Source organism: Anabrus simplex, chromosome 1 (assembly GCF_040414725.1).
Source record: "Anabrus simplex isolate iqAnaSimp1 chromosome 1, ASM4041472v1, whole genome shotgun sequence".
Taxonomy (NCBI): Eukaryota; Metazoa; Arthropoda; class Insecta; order Orthoptera; family Tettigoniidae; genus Anabrus; species Anabrus simplex.
The window spans coordinates 160057362-160076917 of NC_090265.1; positions in this window are offsets into that span (position 1 = coordinate 160057362).

Here is a 19556-nt window from a genome sequence, read left to right on the forward strand (position 1 = left end):
CAGCACAACAGGATGTTACAAACATATTTCAATTTAAATTAGGCATTACTTGATCTTAAAAGAAAACTAGCACGTATAATATTAGCATAGGCCTAACATCTAAGCTGATGTAGCATCACTGGCAGTATTTGCAGTATTTCCTCCCTTGAAGTTCATGTATGGTTTAATGAGAATTTCACCTACCATCGATGTTACCAATTTGTCATTCTGTTCGAAACCTTGAACTTTATGTTTTATGTATTCCAGGAAGTATGTAAGTTTCTGTCCTAATATTGGACTACCATTCAGACTGGAGCCTATTCCTTTAAAAGTATTGACATGTGGCAACATTAAATTGCTACTATGTCTCATAAATTTGTAAAATTCGCACGGCGCAACAGCCTTGAAGGGCTTGGCCTTGCCCTGCTCAGTCCGAAGGCCTGCAGATTACGAGGTGTCTTGTGTTCGGCAGGTCGAATCCTCTCAGTCGTTATTCTTGGTTTTCTAGACCTGGGCCGCTATCTCACCGTCAGATAGCTCGCAAATGTGATCACGCAGGCTGAGTGGACCTCGAACCAGCCCTCAGATCTAGGTAAAAATTCCTGACTTGGCCGGGAATCGAACCCGGGACCTCCGGGTAAGAGGCAGGCATTATATCCCTTTACCACGGGGTTGGCCATAAATTTGTAAACATGAGGAGATATCAGACAGAAGGTTCAACAAATAACAAGAAAATCATACACATACTCCTTTACGAAGTAAGAAATGTTTTAACTATGACTATTAAATTAACTGTGGGGACATGGTCCACGGTGTTCAATTCACCAACTAGGACTAGAATTATTTCTTGAATCTTTCTACACATTGTTACACTCATTCCTTGTGATGCAGCTATGATTTTTTGTAACTAAAAAATATACCGCATTTTTATTAGTAATTTTGTCCACACATATATTCGAAATATTTTATACTTTAATAAAAGCCGTTTAGAATAAAGGCCATGTCCTATAAGATGATTACATATGCTATGCAGTATGGTTGCCTTGATGTATCGACGTACAGAAAAATTACTTACGTTCCCTTCATCACAGTACAACAACCATCAGGTAACATGTTTATTGTACTTTTCAGCTGTGGAAGATTGTGGATTGAAATTCTGTGTATGAGATATATACTATCTTCAGTGGCTTTGTTTATTGCTCCTCTTTCTATACTACATTTTTGCCTAGTTCTTCTCCTCACCTGCCAGAATGTGACCATAAATATGATGGGCAGTTGGGAACGATATAAACCACTGCAGTCTCTGACAGTCGTGGTCTTGAAAGAAGAGTGGTTGAAAGTTTTTCCTGAGGATCAGTACCAGTTACTTCCCATAAAATATCACCGACTTTGAAAAGTCTGTTGTATACCTGTAAAATAATGTATCACCGTGAGTGAAATTCGTGCATTTACAGAGTGATTCGGCCTACACTAGCAGCTCTTGTAGGTGGTATGTTTTAATGAGTATAATCATAATAAAAATAATAATACCGTTGAAATAATATATTCCATGATTGTAAGCTAACATAACCTTATATAACTGAAGAGTAAATATGCCTACATATCACCAGCTGTTGTGTGTAGGTAAATACGTCATAGGCCTATACTCATTATGGTTGCGTGAGAATGTAATAGTAATAGTTACTTACCATTGAGTTATTAGTAAATCTGTAGTCTTGTCTTGGAGTTGAACTCAAACATATCTGACGCATAACCTCGTCTTTCGTAAACTTAATGCATGCACTTGTCGGAATTCTCCTTACAGTTGAGTACGCAACACATCAGTACCATTATGTACAACGGTATTAGCAGTTGGCACCATTAAACGAATTAGAACTCTTCTAATTTCAGCGTTACATGGCCAAACTCATTGTTGTATCATTACTGAAAAGGTTCAAGCTTGCCTCCCGCAAGTGTCATGGCTGCCAGTGATTCAAGTAGATTCAAAGATGGCCATCAGATTAGTAGTCTATATTTTTAATGTTGTGGGTTTTTCACTGTTTAAACGTTCCTTGAAGTAATTTGCTAGGAGTTTACAGCTGGCTGATTATTCGTTTGTACACTTCCATCCGGAAATTTGAAGCAAAGATGGGTGCCTGATAATTTGATGATTATTCTTCTATGAATGACATATAGAAGTTCCACGTATTGTTTTATAAAATATTGTTCAATTTCTGCCAGTCTGTAGTGATTATATTTGCTTTTCTTCAGACCTAATTCTTTTTGATGTTTGTTTCTGAATTTTGGTGCCAATTTCGTTCAGTTTTGTAGGAATTCCAATTTTCCAGACTCTATTTTAAAGTTTATGGTTTTGTCGCATGTTTCATTCCACTATCTATGTTTGCGTTTCCTGGGGGTATTCCGACCTTTTGAGAAGTTTTAAAAAACATGTCTTCGAGTTTCAACCAGTTGGATGGATTATAGTTAGTCATATTTTCAAGAAATATACTTAAATTTCGTTTAAGAAATTCCGGTTCGATTCATAGGTTTCTGGCCAGTCTGAGTTTGTATCTGTCAGTCGAAATTTTACTTTGACTGTAGATAAGTGGTGGTCGGAGTCAATGACTCCTTTCTTGATCTTAACGTTCAGAAATCATTTTTGATTTTCTTGCAAATAGCTACATTACCTATTTGAAATTCTCCTGAAAGAAAATTTGGGCATATCCAATTTTTTCTTTTCTCTGTGTGTGTGTGGAAGTGCCACATTGACATTAATTTGTGATCGACAATTTCGCAGAAGTCGATTAGTCTTTCTCTATTTCTATTAGTTCTCTCGTGAACAGAGTAAAGTCCTGTGGAGGGTCTACATTTATCTTCTTATTTTGGAAATGATGTGCCCCAACATAATTTTTATATGATGGTTTGGAATTTTGGTTGACGTTTCTTCTAGAAGGTTCCAAAAGTCTTCTGCTTTTCTTGCGGATATTTTTGATTATAATTATTTTTGGGTGCATGTGCATTTATTTTTGTATAGGCTATGTTTCCTGATTTTATCGACAGTATGAAAATTCTTTCAGAAGGAGAAGTAAACTTGAGTACTGAATTTATTATGTTTTCTCTGACTGCCAATCCAGTGCCAAATTTTACTCATTTCTTATGGAGGAAGTTCGCTAGTTTCCTTCAGAAAATCCTATAATTTCCTGACTCAAAGTGATTTTCGTCAGTGTACCTGTCTTGAAGTGCTAAAATAAGGATGTTGAATTGATCTAATCTGTTCGTTAATTGCTTGAGCTTTCCAGTATTTAGAAGAGTATTGAGGTTTAGAGTACCAATGAAATGTTTGCACTTTGGACGAAGAGATCTGGGAAGCTCCATTACATTCCCACATGATATTCTCGGTACCACCAGAATTCGATGACCGAGATACTGTAAACTAGTAAGATAAACTATAAGTATATCTAATAGGGCCCGGGGTAACTGCAATCTCGTGATCATGTCTACCGTCGATCACTTCAATTTATCGATAGAGCACATTTGGTTTTAACAGCACTACTTCTAGAATATTATCCCCTCTATTTGGTTTAGAAGTTATGAAAAGCATGATGGGTTCAAGAACCCATTATGCTAGCAAGTTGAAGATAATGGGGAGATGGATATGTATCGATCTCACTGTTACAACCAACGTCGCATTAGAGTTTGCCTGAAGACTTTTTCCGGCTGTGCCTTTTCTTGGATCCGCGAGAGGTATTTTATTTCCCTCAAACCCTTCGGACAAGTCCGTTGAGCCTCCCTATCTGCCACCTAGGACACGCACGATAGGTGAACTGGCAAAAAAGAAAACAAAAACAACAAAACACGGGATTATTATTATTATTATTATTATTATTATTATTATTATTATTATTATTATTATTATTATTGGTATATAGGAGATAGGTATCTATGCTCAGATGGCCTTCACTTGAATCCTAATGGTACGTATAAGTTAGGAGTTCGTTTAAAAGCATTATACGTAGTTATATTCCGGGAAACCGTGTGGAGTAGGGAGCTGGAAGTGAAGCAAGTATGACAAAGTGTTAAACTGCATGACTATGTAAAGTGAGAAAAAAGTCATTTAATAGATATACATTTACCAGATATTGCAATAGGAGTTAAATCATGACTCAGAAGTGGTATTATGGATGCAGAATTTTTCTCGCGGAACTCGAGTTTATACGGGTGCTAGGACGGGGAGTATTCACATGGGCGGAAGGAGAATTTAGCTATGAAGAAGTCAAGGATGAAAAACTTTAAAATCTAGGGGTAATGCTTATCTCTAAAGTTACTAGGCAACTTGATGTGATTAGGTTTTACAGGCCTGGAAAGGGTGGCACTGAAGCTGATGCGTAATTATTTGATAAGGTAATCAGCTATATGAGGAACGACAGAAAAAATAATGTTAGTGTAGCGGGTGAGCTCAATTTTCCAAATGTTAACTGGGAAAGTAATATGAATGACAGAAAGCATGACCCGCAAATGGTAAAGAAAGTCCATCTGGGAAGGACAGCCGAATCCGTAAGCTTTGGAACCAACTAGAGGGAAACATATTCTAGACGTAGTGCTGTTCAAACCAGATGTGCTCTATCGAGAAATTGAAGTGATCGACGGTAGACATGATCATGACACGTTTTGTCGTAGTTAAAAATAAATGCGGTAGAAGGGAAGGTTGTAAATGTAGTATTATCAAGCATTACCATATGGGTAAGAAGAGAGTAATGGGGATACTTAGAAACAGTACTCATGATCAGTGGAAAATGGTGAATAGAAAGGATAAAAACAGCCTACGCGATGGGTTTAAAGCAATTGTTGAGAAGTGTGACCTTGGACGGATAAACCTAATTGCAAGCGTCATGTGTATTTCTTAACTTAGCGGATTAATAAGAGCTAATGCGAACTTGAATTTCTTATATTCCGTCATTCCACTGCCAAGAATAATCGAATAACTTTAGCCTTACAGCCAAACGTACTCGATAGACTCATAGTTGCTCTCATCCTCTTTGAGCGATTGTATAGTACATATATAGTCGCTTAAAAATCTAACGAGCACATGGTATTGTTATGTTTCTCGGATTTACTATTTCATCAGAATTAACATTAATTATTATCAATATTCAATTCATTTCTTGCCCAGTCGGTGGCCATGATCGTTAAGGCGTTGAAGTCCAAACGGTCCGACACCGTTGGTTAGCTGATTCGAGTCCTGTTGGTTAAAAAAAAAAATCACCATCAGAATGTTGGTCGGCAGGGTAGGAGATGTGGTGGTATACAATGTCTAATCACTAGATTGCGTGCCAAAAGCATGGGTTAAATTCCAAACCTCTCTGCAGTGCTCATATGGAGTGAGAGCATATGACGCTGTTGATGGTGATTCGTCCGTCGGACGGTGACGTTAAGCCTTGAGCAGACCCCTCGGTGGTATTCGACAGGAGTAGACTATGTGCCGACACCGGCTTTTATCTAGCGAAGGTTGGCGGTTAACATGGCGATCTTGAATTTGGTTGAAGCGACACGGATCAGAGACATCGTGTCCAACCCATACCAGTCTACGAGGTTCTTCATCCATAGAGTTCGTCGTCTACCAGGATTCCTACGTCCTTGTGTAACAAGCTGCAGGATTCTGTACTTATCATTCCGCATTTATTCCAGCTTCCGCCTTTTAATGGTCAGCATGACTTCAGCCTTCTTTCCAAGTCGATGCAACACCTCGGAATTCCGGATTCTGTCTGTCCACGAAATGCGTAGCATCCGTCTGTACACCCACATTTCGAATGCTTAAATGAGGGCAGTAGTCAAGTTCTGATACTTTGGTCTCCACAAAGTTTATTTCTCACATACATAAAATAAGTTATAAAATGTTAATACCTTTTCTTATTTTAGTTTCTTCTACACAGGAATATACTAATGACATGTTAAAACATTGCTATGAAATAAAAAGCTAAACATAAATATTTTAGCATATCTGGCTAATTCATTCTCACTTTGTTACGGAGGCGTGTTTTTACATGGGATGCCTACCGGTCATCATTACCTTCACAACATTAACCCTCTTAAAAAAAAAAAAAATAATATCATTTTGTTTTTACCACCCTTGGTGGTTACCTGAACTTAACTGCTACAGCAAAGAAAACCCAGTCTCACAATTCTGTACGTCGTGCACTGTTCGTACACTCACAGCACTATCCGTTTAATGCCCCTTGCCAGTCACTGACAGAACTCTCTGACGCTGATCCAGAGACACAATGTTCACTTTGCAGTTGTTGGACACGAGAGATAATACGAAGCACCTGTAATAATTGTCGACTTGTTGAACACCAAACTCGCCTAGAGTACCACTAACGTAAACTCATGTTCTCGTCCCGAGGTGGTGCAGCTCTTTTCAGGCACACTCCCAGTGGAGGTGAGCTGCATGTTCCCTTTTAATTACATACCATCCCTCCTGCCATTCTTAAATCTCTGACAGCATCGGGAATCGAGCGTGAGCTCCCGAAGACTGCAGCTACGAGGGTGAGTCAATAAATAAGTCGCAAACATGTATGTGCCTTATAACATTTGAAATTACGTGCGCAAGTGTTGCCAGCAGATGGCAGTATATGTATGCTTGTCGTACGACATCTCGCAGGCACTTAGTCAGAGGCTGTTGGTGCACGATGGCACATGTGTTGCATGACTGCAGACTACACGAGAAGAACAGCGTGAAGTTGTGCGTTTTTTTTTTGTGGGCCAAAGGACTGTCCACAGAGAAGTGCATCGCGAAATGGATCCCGTCTATGGTGAAAACTGTTTCTCACGGAAAGCTGTGTTCAATTGGATCCAGAAGTTTAACCATGGAAGGAAAAGCATCAGAGATAGGGAGCGCTTGGAACATCCACCGTACAGTCCTGACTTAGCCCCCAGTGATTTTCATAAGTTTGAGCCCCTAAATAATCATTCGGGTGGGCGTCATTTTGATACGGATGATGCCGTAATCTATGAGGTTACACGTTGGCTGCGACAGCAACCATAGGACTTCTTTGCTGCTGGCTTTCAAGGACTTGTAAAGAGATCGGATAAGTGCCTGAATGTACAGGTGAATATGTGGAAAAGTGAAAGAAATGTTAGAAAGTTACTTTGATTATTTTGCCTCAATTCAGTTTTGCGATTTATTTATTGACTCACCCTCGTAATAGTTCTAACAGTTACTCTACGAAGGCGGACAGAGTACCACTAAAGATGACTAACGAGTTTCTAAATGCCGGAACACAGTATAAATAGATGAATCAGTAAGAAGTCTCTACCGTCCGCTGTCGTCATTCGCAAATAGCTAATATTTTATAAATATTAAAACTTGACCGTCTGTTTCAAATATTTGGTCGCCAATGGCGACCTGGTGACCGAAAAGTTCGCGCCCTAGTCAAACAATTAGCGTTTGCACTTAAAACTGTGAATTTCATGGAATTATTAACTTATCTACTGTATATTTACACGTCATAAATAAAACGTCTCTGAATTTTGACATTAAACTCTTAAATGCAAGTTAGTCAAACCTTAAGTCCATACAGTCTCATGAAGTACTTGTTATATAGGTCATGTATCCAGAAAGTAAATTCCGTTCGCAAACAATATAGCTGCAGCACTGGGATCATATTTACACATGTGTGTGCTGAGTTTCTTTAGTCGTCACCATGAGACCTATCTGTGTCGGTGTGAAGTAAAGCCAATTATAAAAAAAGAAAATTTGTTTAGCTATTGCCAAGTCATGCATGGTAATTTAAGATTACTATATAGTGTTTAAAAATACTTGAACAATTAAAAAATGGTATTGCAGCCTTTTGGAAAGAAATGAAGGTTGTGAAGATGACAATACATAGGTTGATTATTCAATAGTGGCAACAATGCTATAGCACCACCGTGAAGCGGATCCAGGCCATATCGTTTATTCCACAGGGGGTTAAATTAGTATAAGCCTGAGTGGAGCTTTTGAAAGTGGGAAGGCTCATTTAATATAAAGTTGGAATTCAAGAGGACATATTGGGACAAATATTCATTTATAGGACGAGGAATAAATGATTGGAATGTATTAACAAGGATGGTGTTCAATACATTTCCAAGTTCCTTGAAAACATTTAAGAAAAGGCTAGGTAAACAATTTCCACCTCGGCGGCAACCCTAAATGCAGATCACTGATGATTGATGCCTTCTCTCCGTGCAAATGAATGCGCTCTTCCGCTCCATACGCGTGCGCAGTGATAACAGGAACAAAACAGTTATGAACAAGCAGTCACGGAATACACTCGTAATGTTTTCGAAGCAACAGCGGAAATGGATAAAAAATGAATATGCTAGGGGTCGCAATGCACGACGGAGTCACCAAGGACTGCAACCGGGTTACAGTGTATGTGCATTACCACACCGAACAGTATCAAGGAGAGTAAGAGCCCTCAGGTAAAGACGGGAAAATGTGTCAGACATGTGTAGGTCTGACCTGTGTAAGTCACGACGACGTGCAGACTGTGCCCGCGTTAGTGGAGACGGATCGGAATCCATCCATCCATCCATCCATCCATCCATCCATCCATCCATCCATCCATCCATCCATCCATCCATCCATCCATCCATCCATCCATCCATCCATCCATCCATCCAATCTCTTGTTTTCCTAGCCTTTCCTTAAATAATTGCAAAGAAATTGGAAAAGTATCGAACATCTCCCTTGGTAAGTTATTCCAATCCCTAACTCCCCTTCCTATAAACGAATATTTACCCCGATTTGTCCTCTTGAATTCCGACTTTATCTTCATATTGTGATCTTTCCTACTTGGTGGTAAGGAGTGGTAAGGATCCAGTATATTATAACGATTCGTGAGTTAGCCCAAAATACCGAGTGCCACCTTCGACTGTGCTTCACATCCTGAAGGACCACCTGGGAATACGAAAAATTGCCTCGAAATGGGTTCCACGTTGTTTAACGGAAATGCAGAAATGTCTACTATACGACGCTACTCTTACTCCTATGAGTGCGAAGGAGAGCACTTCTTACGGCCGATCATTATCACTGATGAGACCTAGCCCTGATCTTACGAACCAAAGTTGAAACTACAGTCAACCGACTGGCGTCATTGTGGGTCATCGTGAAGAAAAACAGGTCGGCAGAACACCAATAATTTGAAAGTTATGGTGATTATTGCCTACGATTGGGATGATGTTATCATGACGCATATAGTTCCCTCAAGGCAGAACATCAGTGTGGAGTACTGCTGTTAATTTATGCAAAAAATCTGCGACGGTGCTGAGTAGAAAACAGAGACACGTTATGCATAACTCACTCATCATTCTGTATGGGAATGCAAGGGCACATACAGCAGGAGCGGTGTTTGATATGTTCAGTCGCTGAGGCTGGGAAGTGCTCCACCATAGCCCACCCACCATACTCTACGGATTTAAGTCTCTGAAACTTCGGCCTAATCCCTAAGATGATATTTGATTTACGTCTCACCGACACAACAGGTCTTAAGGCGACGATGGGATAGGAAAGGCCTAGGAATGGGAAGGAAGCGGCCGTGGCCTTAATTAAGGTACAGCCCCAGCATTTGCCTTGTGTGAAAATGGGAAACCACCGAAAACCAGGGTTAAGATGACGGAACCACTGCGTAGGATTCTCTTACGATCAGATAAAGACGTTCTGCAGGCAGTCGATGGCTCTTCGCACCATCCAGAAATTAGCAAATGCCGAAGGTGTCCAATGGCATCCGCATCGCTAGCAACACGTTGTACGCAACACTGGCGGCTACATCCAAGGCCTGTAAAACCTAGAACTTTGTATATATGTTATGTATACAGGAAAATGTAGTTGCCACTACTAATATATCAACCTATGCATTTACCATCTATTTAGAGATGTGTATGTATAATTTGCAATACATGGGTGTATTATAAAGAGACGAGCCAGAATCTTAAATAAAGACCTTGGAAATATTTTCAGTCATAAAATATTTGGTAAACGTCGTTCTAACTTTTAATAGCCAAATAGAATTTTCTTTCTGGATACGCCCCATATACATATTCCAAAAATAAGTTGGATGATAATATCAGGCTCTGAATATTTACTGTGTCGTATAGAATTTCATGTTTTAAAATTTATTTGGATCAATTAATCATCTCCTTTCTTCGATGTTCGGTCTCGTTAATTCAAGTTCTTCATCAAATAGGTAACGAGCTGGCGGGGTAAAGGAAGAACTTCATGGATCAGCCCGAGATAATATGGTGACGGAGCACTTGAGTTACTCACTGGAGCTCTACAGTTATGAGTGTTATTATGGTAAACACTCAGAGACCCAATAAAAGGGTATGTAAGATCCATATCCTGAGAAGAGGAGAAAATTTACTACATACTCGATCGAATAAGTTAAATAGAAATATACGATATCGTTTAACATAGTACCATAAAGCATAAAGTAAACTGCTTAGCATCCTGTCTTATAATGGGACCATAATAATAATTCTGCCTCCAAAGTGAAGGATACAAATATTTAAAGAAATCTCTGTCAAGAGAATGTTGTAACTCGAGGGAGCTTGATCAAATCCAACGAGAGGAATATACAAGAGAGAAGCTCGGTATCTGGTCGGATTCATCTTATTTTGATGAGCAAATGCACAACTGTTAATGCGAAATTTGATTGAATAAGAAACCGAATAAACGTTCAAATGAATGGAATCAACTTCAAAATTACTTATGAGGTTCCCTTATGAAAACGTACAAACTTGTTTTGCTCCTGTCAGAAGGAGACGACAGAAATAACAAGGAAAGATATGTTCGTTGATATATTAACATGCGCTTTGCTCGAGGGTGTTACACTCAGTACGTGATAAGCGAAAATAAATCGGTCCCGTTATGCAGAGCAGATTGTAGTGCCAATTTGGATTAGTCAATTTTCAAATCATTTCACACGAAAATGTCTGACACTGAAACTCAAGAAAGTGATACTTCAACCGAGAGTGAAAGTTATCAATCCTTGTTTGATATACCACTGAATAGCGTGAATTATGAGAGAGATGGTGAACATACATCGAGTGTTTGGGGTTTGGGGTGGAATAATTCATTCCCTAGAGAAGGAGATATAGAGGGTATTTCGGGAGCCAAGAGAAAAGGGTCCTTAACATTATTTAAGGCAAAGGAAATACAACTCAAAAATAAAGTGTCATTTTCCGGAGTAAGCCATGTACAGTATGTGGAAGGATATCAAGAAATGGAGCCCCTAGACATTCGAAGATTTCGTTCAAGCGTTGTGTTAGTTAGCTTGCCAGAACCCACGGATTATAAGGAAGATGAGATAAATAAAAATGGGAACCCTTACGGGTGGGAATATGATGAAGAAGGACGTGAGGAAAACTCGTACAATACGACAGAGTTTCGTGAAAAGCAATATGGTAATCGGGAGAATGAAAATGAAGTTGAGACCCCCGGAAATGAGGGAAAAGAGCCATTGAGGCTCTTACAAAGAACTGAAGAGAAGATTCAAACCAAGATATCACTTTCTGAAGTAAAACAGGTCAAACCTCTTCAGGGTTTCTACGAAACTGAGCCCATTAGAGTTAATAAAATACTATCTGTAAGAGTCGACGTTCAAGAGCCTATTGATTATGAGGTAAAATATATTGGAGAAGACAAGTGCCACAAAACAGAACCTCACGAGAAGAAACATGGGACACTTGAGATTCTTTGGAGGCAAGGTGATGAAAGAAACGAAGGTAGAGGAAATATTCATGATGGAGGGGACGCAATAAGAAAGAAGGACGCCGATAGAGATTTGGAAGTGAAATATAATGGAGAGAATCAAAGAAGGATGAAATATGATGAAAGGCAGTACGAGAGGAGTGTACAAGGACCTGAAACCCCGCAGCTTTACGCTCTTTGCAAGTCGTACTTTCCAAAGGAAGTCTTCCGACCTGTCAAAACACATGTCTTAAAGCCAGACGGAGTAGATGACAACGAATCTATTGAAATTTTATGCGAAGATAATCAATTTCTGAGGAGTATAGGTCTTAAGAAAATACCCCGTTTTCGGAGAAAATCACTGAATAAGCAAAGAGAAAAATATAACAATGAAGATGTATGGATAAGTGATGGTAGCGATTACTCCGACATATCGAACACAGTCGTAATTGGACGAATAGCACGATGGGGAAACATTGCTACACAAATGGAGACGAGAGCCAGTGACCTGAATTTGAGTGGCAGTTCAAAAGGAAACATTTTAAAGATATTCACTGACTCTAAGGAAGTAGGAAATACGTTACCTAGATGTTCTGATAGGAATCAAACAGAAATATATAATGTATCCATCACTGACCCCAAAATACTAGAAATATTATCAAGAAACTTATGTGTTAACAGTGACGAAGGTGTCATATGTACAAGAGACGATAGTGATTACTCCGAGATATCTAACACAGTAGTAATTAGACGATTATCACGATGGGGAAATATTGCTACAAAAATGGAGATGGGTACCAGTAACCTCAGTTTGAGTAGCAGTTCCATAGAAAACGTATTAAAGATATATACTGACTGTAAGGAAGTAGGAAATACTTTACCCAGATATACTGATAGGAATGAAACAGAAGTATGTAATGTATGCATAAATGACCCTAAAACACTAAAAATATTATTAAGGAACATATGTGTTAACAGTGACATAAAAATCAATCGCAACTCTTCCATAATAGAAATCAGTGGCGTTCGTTCAAATAAAAAGTTCCTTATCAATCTTAGACAGTCGTCTCAGAAGGGAAACAAACGTACTAATAACTCACGATTTAGATATTTTTCTCATTCCTGGTCAGAATATCGACACAAATCGTCCTGTTCTCGCGATTCCGAAAGTGACACTGAATTTGAGAGTCAAGGAAGCGTATCTCCATTACTTATTATTTTAGTTATTTTTCTAATTATATACTTTTATTATCCCATTTCAGTCTGGTAGATAACCATCAATATCGTTGAATTTATGTGTCTGTATTAGAGTAAAATATTACGAAATTCATCATGTGGATCATTCTTGATTGACTTTAGGAGTGAGGTAAATAAATAACTCTGAATGCAGCTGTTTCATTTATTTAATTGCTTGTTAGTTTATGGATCACAATAGAAATGTAGCCTGAATAAATATCCTACTCTTGGGAAAAGTAGAAGGGGTATTCTCAGTGTCTTCAGTCCAATTCTGGGAGAAAGTTAGGACAGTACCTAGTCTGAAGGCTGAGGCCATTTCCTTCCTAAGCACAGTCAATTAATTAGTAATGCACATAGTATAAATGCAAAATCTATACTAGTTGTATAACTGGCTGCAAACACTGTAAGTACGTGTGGTTGTTGAACAGAATGTTTCAAGATTTTTGGACGAAATGCACGACTGTCATGAATAGGAAAAAGGAGATAAATGAGTAAAATATCCAAGAGCACGACAGAAATATTGACCTTTCTACAAATATTACTAAACAACACACCGTAATGTGAGAATAACCTTCCATTTAGTTTTATTAACTAAACATTTGTTGATTTTTCAGAGTAGAGATAACAAAGGCATTATGATCGTAAACATATTTAGGATGAAAGTTTTGAAAATGTCATCGTGAAAAGTAAGTTTTACTCTATATTATATTTACAAAGGGATCGTTACCCCTTCTTAGTATTCCACCAGTCCCCGGTCGACAGAGTGCTGAATATAAAATTCAGTTTTCACAAATAAATATTTGGATGGAAATCTTCTGGATGAGGAACTTCGGAAATCAAACCCAGGCATCGAAGTCCCATCTTCCCTACCTTCAACTGGCACAACGGCTACGCTGAAGAGCATACGGGTCAATGGTCCTGTTCGTAAGTAAAGTGGGCACTTAATCTAAATATATTGGATGCAGGGTGCTATAGTGAGAAGAATACGCTATATTTATAAATAATAAGAATGGATTGTTCCCAATTCAAAACATATTTTTTTGCTATGGGCTTTACGTCGCACAGACACAGATAGGTCTTATGGCGACGACGGGATAGGAAAGGCCTAGGAGTTGGAAGGAAACGGCCGTGCCCTTAATTAAGGTACAGCCCCAGCATTTGCCTGGTGTGAAAATGGGAAACCAGGGAAAACCATTTTCAGGGCTGCCGATAGTGGGATTCGAACCTACAAACATAATTTTAATAACTGATAGAGTCACATGAAAATATCTGTACACACAAGAAATGGCATATTGTTTCCTGCGTGGCAATTTTTAAACACAAAATTTAGTTATATGGAAAATGCTGTAAATGTCTGTCAGTCGTTATCACTTCTGAATCTCATTCTGGCATTCCCAAATCCCTTATTAACACTGCACACACACACACACACACACACATATTACACTTCCTAATCAATAGGGCTCTGTCCCTGTATCTAACTTTTGGTACCCGCAGGTATTCGCTATATTATTACCTAACAACACATAAATTATATGAAAAGGATGGCATTCTCGTGAGAAAAATAATATTATCTTAGATTGTCGTAGTATTAGGACATGTTATGTTATCTAATACAGCTCCGCCTATTTACCCAATCATGAAAATCATGTCGTCGCTTGTCGCTAACACGCTAATAAAGTCTACCTTTTCACATTAATCATACATCACACTATCGCGTATATACACATTTCTCCGGGGCAATATCTTATTCTAATATTTTACAAAGCGGACACACGACGTTGGTATCCTGTAAATTACTGTAAATTACCAAACACTGATATAACACACAAATAAAAACACGTGTAAGAATGAAGCAATCACCTGTAAATACATCAATACTTTAATGCCTTCTGAAAATGTGACCCATTTCAGGTCTACTGGTGTCGATCCAAGGACGTCGATACCAATCGGGTATCGAAATACGCTAGTTTGACTTCGAGGTGCTATCTGAAATATCTATTGCGATCTCATTTGAATATAAAATTTGGAGGATTACTTCACCTATCGGATACAACATTGATGATAACGCATTACTGGCATGTGAATATTTAATACAGTGCGAAAATGAGGGAAACATTTCTATGTGACTCGTGCGAGCATTTGACAGATATAACGGTACTAACCTCGAGGGCCTGGTGCTTTACCCCCTGTCCTTCATTCTGATGGCCATAAATCTGCCTCTAAGAAAAACCTGTATTTGTCAGTTGGGAAAATACTTTCACTCACAACCAGACATAAATATGTAATTCTTAGTTCATTTCTCCCGTATTCTCCAAGCAAATAATTTATAGATACCTCCAAATATAATTTTATCAGGGCTTTAACAATATTCAGTAGGCCCTATTGGTTCACTTCATTATTATTATTATTATTATTATTATTATTATTATTATTATTATTATTATTATTATTATTATTACTATCATACTCTTAATCTGTCATTTTAAACATTTTCACACATACCGTTTCGCCCTTCAATTCACACACGAGTACCTCAAATCCACGTTATTTACTCATTGAGATGATCCTAAATCGACGGGTATTTTAATTAACATAACGTTCACTCGCGTAACTATCTAAATCATTGTCGCACCTCGAATCATCATATCTCCCTTCCAGTTGTTAACATCCTTAAGATCAAAAGAGATGTAGCGGTACACATGCATTAAAGTCGTGAAGCATTTGAATAATATATATTTGAAAAATTGAGAGGACCTATTTCAGCTAATGAACTTGGAATTGATTATGAATTCTGCTGAATTATCAACTTCCACCCTTACGAATGCTTCACTCAAACCTAACACACCATGGGGCCTTACACACTAACTCATTCAAAAATACACGGAATAAATTTGTGATTAACCCATAATCACAGAAGACCAAAAAAAGAAAAGGAAAGGAAAAGAAAACTAATAATGAAACTTTACCCCATTGAAACACGCATATTGCATCACCTACACGTTATCACGGATATCAAAGTGCACGCTGAAAAAGTATATTTACATAGTTAAGTTTTACATATTAATGCGACACTTATGATTTTCATGCTTAGGAATATCATGGAATGTACTTATCATTGCTATGTGTAACCATGCTGTCATTTGAGGATATCCAAATGGATTTACGTCTCCATCACTGACACCTCGTTATGTTCATCTTCTTCGGGGTTGAATCCATGGTTTCTTGATCTGCAATCTCATACTGTTGGAAGTTCTGCGTGGGCCTTGACTGGAATAACTCAGGCACACCGGCGCGTTCTGGTAGAGTAGAATCATGGGTTCGACGAACATTTACATTCATGAGCAAAAATGGGGAACTGGTTATCGGAGCACTGACTATATGTCTTCGAATAACATGAAATTGATAGACCCACTCATAGACTCGAATGGACTACCCGAGTATCGGTTGCTGTCCCTGAAGGTCACTACTCGATTCCTTTTCATTATAAAGGAACTCAGTTATTGGCTTTATTTGTTCCTACGTGAGCGTCACTTGTTCATTTATGGAGCACTTCCTGGCTAGTCTAACAACTTTTACTTGTTATGATTATTGTCTCCTTCACTGCACATGCCTTAATCACGGTACAATGATTATTGGTATTTTATTGTCAATAACTCACTACGTCGTGACTATGAAAATACTATGCGTCACGACTAAGCCACCGGGGTTAGAAGAAAATCACAAAATGCAGTTTGTTCGTAATGGAATTAGGGCAATCTGGACAAAATATTCGGCAATTCAGTTTTGTCCTCTAAGAGCCTTCCCTGATGACCCAGGCGAATTACCGTTATAGAAAGAAAAATTCATACCGCATATTTGCAATTTCGTTATTTTCTTGCAACTTGCATTTTCTTTTGTTTTGGTTTAAATTTCAGTTGTAATGTTATTTACTGCATGATTATTATTGTAAGAGGAAATTGTCTGTGGTTGTGTGTTATTGGCAGTGTAGTCAATATATGAATGAATGAATACCTGAATACTTAAAATAAGTTCTTTCTTGCTTTATTGGTCAAAAGCTTGTAGCACCTGTTCTTTATAACGGAAACGTATCAACAATAACCACATTCAGATATCTTAGTAATTTTACAGGATTTTATTGGGCCCAATTTGACTTCCTTCCTTCCTTCCTTCCTTCCTTCCTTCCTTCCTTCCTTCCTTTTATGCTTGTACATCAAAGTGAGATGGTTTGTTGTTACATACTGTAACCATTCAACACCATGCTAATAGGCATGTCATGAGGCCCAGCCGGATATATAAGCCGTTTCTCGCATCGTTCTATGACATATTTGGTAGTAATAAGCATTTTACGCCCGGTCCGGAATACAAGCGGCGCTGCGCTAGCTTGAAGGGTGAAGCTCCAATTGCGCGTACCGACAGAGAGAGCTCTCTGTACAGCGAAACCTTGAAATTACGCTCTCTAGCGTGCATACAGCACGCCACATTCAGATATTGCCTCTGTCAGGAGGCGGAGTTAACTTTACAGAGTTCTAACTTGAGAACTGGATATTCTCAGCGATTACTCTGTATGTTCGTGGATACTAAAACACAAATTCCGAGCGTCAATTTATAATAATATTAATAAAATTTCGGTACAAACCTTAGAAATTTACAAGTAAGGACTCATTGGGATCAGCATAATTTACAATATTTGATAATGTAAGAAAAGGTATTACTTAACAAACGCAGTACTAATGACGCACATTAGACAGATGTGCGTGATGGGAACCGTCAGCCGTGAGCGCTTATCTTGACAGAAATATGAAAGTCCCCCCTCAACTACTTCATGCGCTGAGATCCAAGATGATGCTTGTGAGATTACCACAGATTCAGCGAAGCGATTTATTTGAAAGTAGATCAGTGAAAACAGGAAGTCAAGATGTACAAATTTAATATTTATACGATCCTGAGGGATCATTATTAGCGGAGCGATTTGTCTCCTGTCGGCGACACATACTTCTTACATAAGGAGACCAGGACAGCCCTTAGTTACTTATTCGTTCAGTATCCAGTGTGTCAAACAGTGTTGCTCATTTCTTCATTGTTAATTAGTGCTACTTACTGCTATCCAGTGTTAATCAGTGTTGTTCGATATTGTGTTAGACGGTGGTCTAATTTTTATCAGTCCGAGACACGTTCATCATACAATCACAGTTTCCTTGTGTGAAGTAATAATTGTGATGTGTGGATATATCCGATTCTAATCCCAATATACATTAAGGTAAGCCTAAGAAGGAATATCAAGTGGCGGCTCACATGAATATGTTTCAAAGAACCGGTAATATTTCAGTCTGGTCGGATGTAGCACTGGTTTGCCGTAGCCTCTCCAACGGTCTGTCACGTTACAACAAATTTCAGTCAGTGTTCTTGATGTTATTAAGGGGATGGTTATGAGAAAGAGTAAATTAATGTTATCAGTTAAGCTAAAGCAGAGTTGAAGCTGAATATTTCCCTTGCAAGCATATGACTTACTAACATCTTAATGTTTATATTTACCCAGTCTTTATGAATTTTAAAAATACTTCAAATAAATAAAATAAATATTCGTATGGCCTCAGGTAACGTGTGCAAGCATTTTAATTTGACGCCCTCTGACTGCTTGCCAGTCAATTTCGACGTTCCGTTTTATTCAAAACCTACTAGATGGCAGAGTAACTCGAACCCCTTGGGCGTCTATGACTGAGTTTTAATTAATTTTGTTTGGTGAACACCAAATGTGTCACCACAATCTTTTACATGCTAACATCGTACGACATGGAGTATCGAATGGATATTTTTCCGCCCTTCAAAAAATGTTATTACATCTGCCAGGTTTGAATCCGCTATCTTGGGATCCGGAGGCCGACACAATACCATTTCAATAAATGAAATATAATAATTCTATATGACTACAATATAATAATTATACAAAATCCACAGCAAAGTCCATCAGAAATCCTGCATCAAATAATAAAGTACTTCAAGACAAAAAATTGCAGAACGGGAGATTTATTTTCATTAGTAAACTTTATAATGGCGATTTGACGATTGATGGATATTTACTTTACTCTCTCGTAGCATATAGATAAATTGAAGCAGCTTTCACAAGCAGGTGTGCACTGTATGAATCGTCTTCTCCTTAAAACGACCGAATTTAATTTGTTATTCATACCAAACTTCCTGGCTACATATTTAATACCGTGTCTTATAAGACACTTTTTTCTAAATAATAATTTGATCTGTATATTTGAAGATACTGTATGAGACTAGTATTTTGTAGGTAAGGTGTTAATAATCCTATACATTTTCGTATATATATATCTTCTTTGAAATTACGTTCGATGTTGGATTCGTATATTTCTATTCGTTTTCTGGCCCTTGTGAACGGTATTTTGGAGAATAATATCTCAATAAGATACGCTGCAAGAAAGATTAAATGTTAAACAATATTTAGATATTCCATTAAATATGAACCAAAATTCTAAATGTATTTGTACTGATTTTCTATTTAAGGGGAGTCGGAAAGCCCTATCTTGATAATGTTAATTTGACAGAAAAGATGCCCCGTTATCTCAGGAAGTATTAAGTTTAGAGCTTTGATAGTTTTACTACTTGT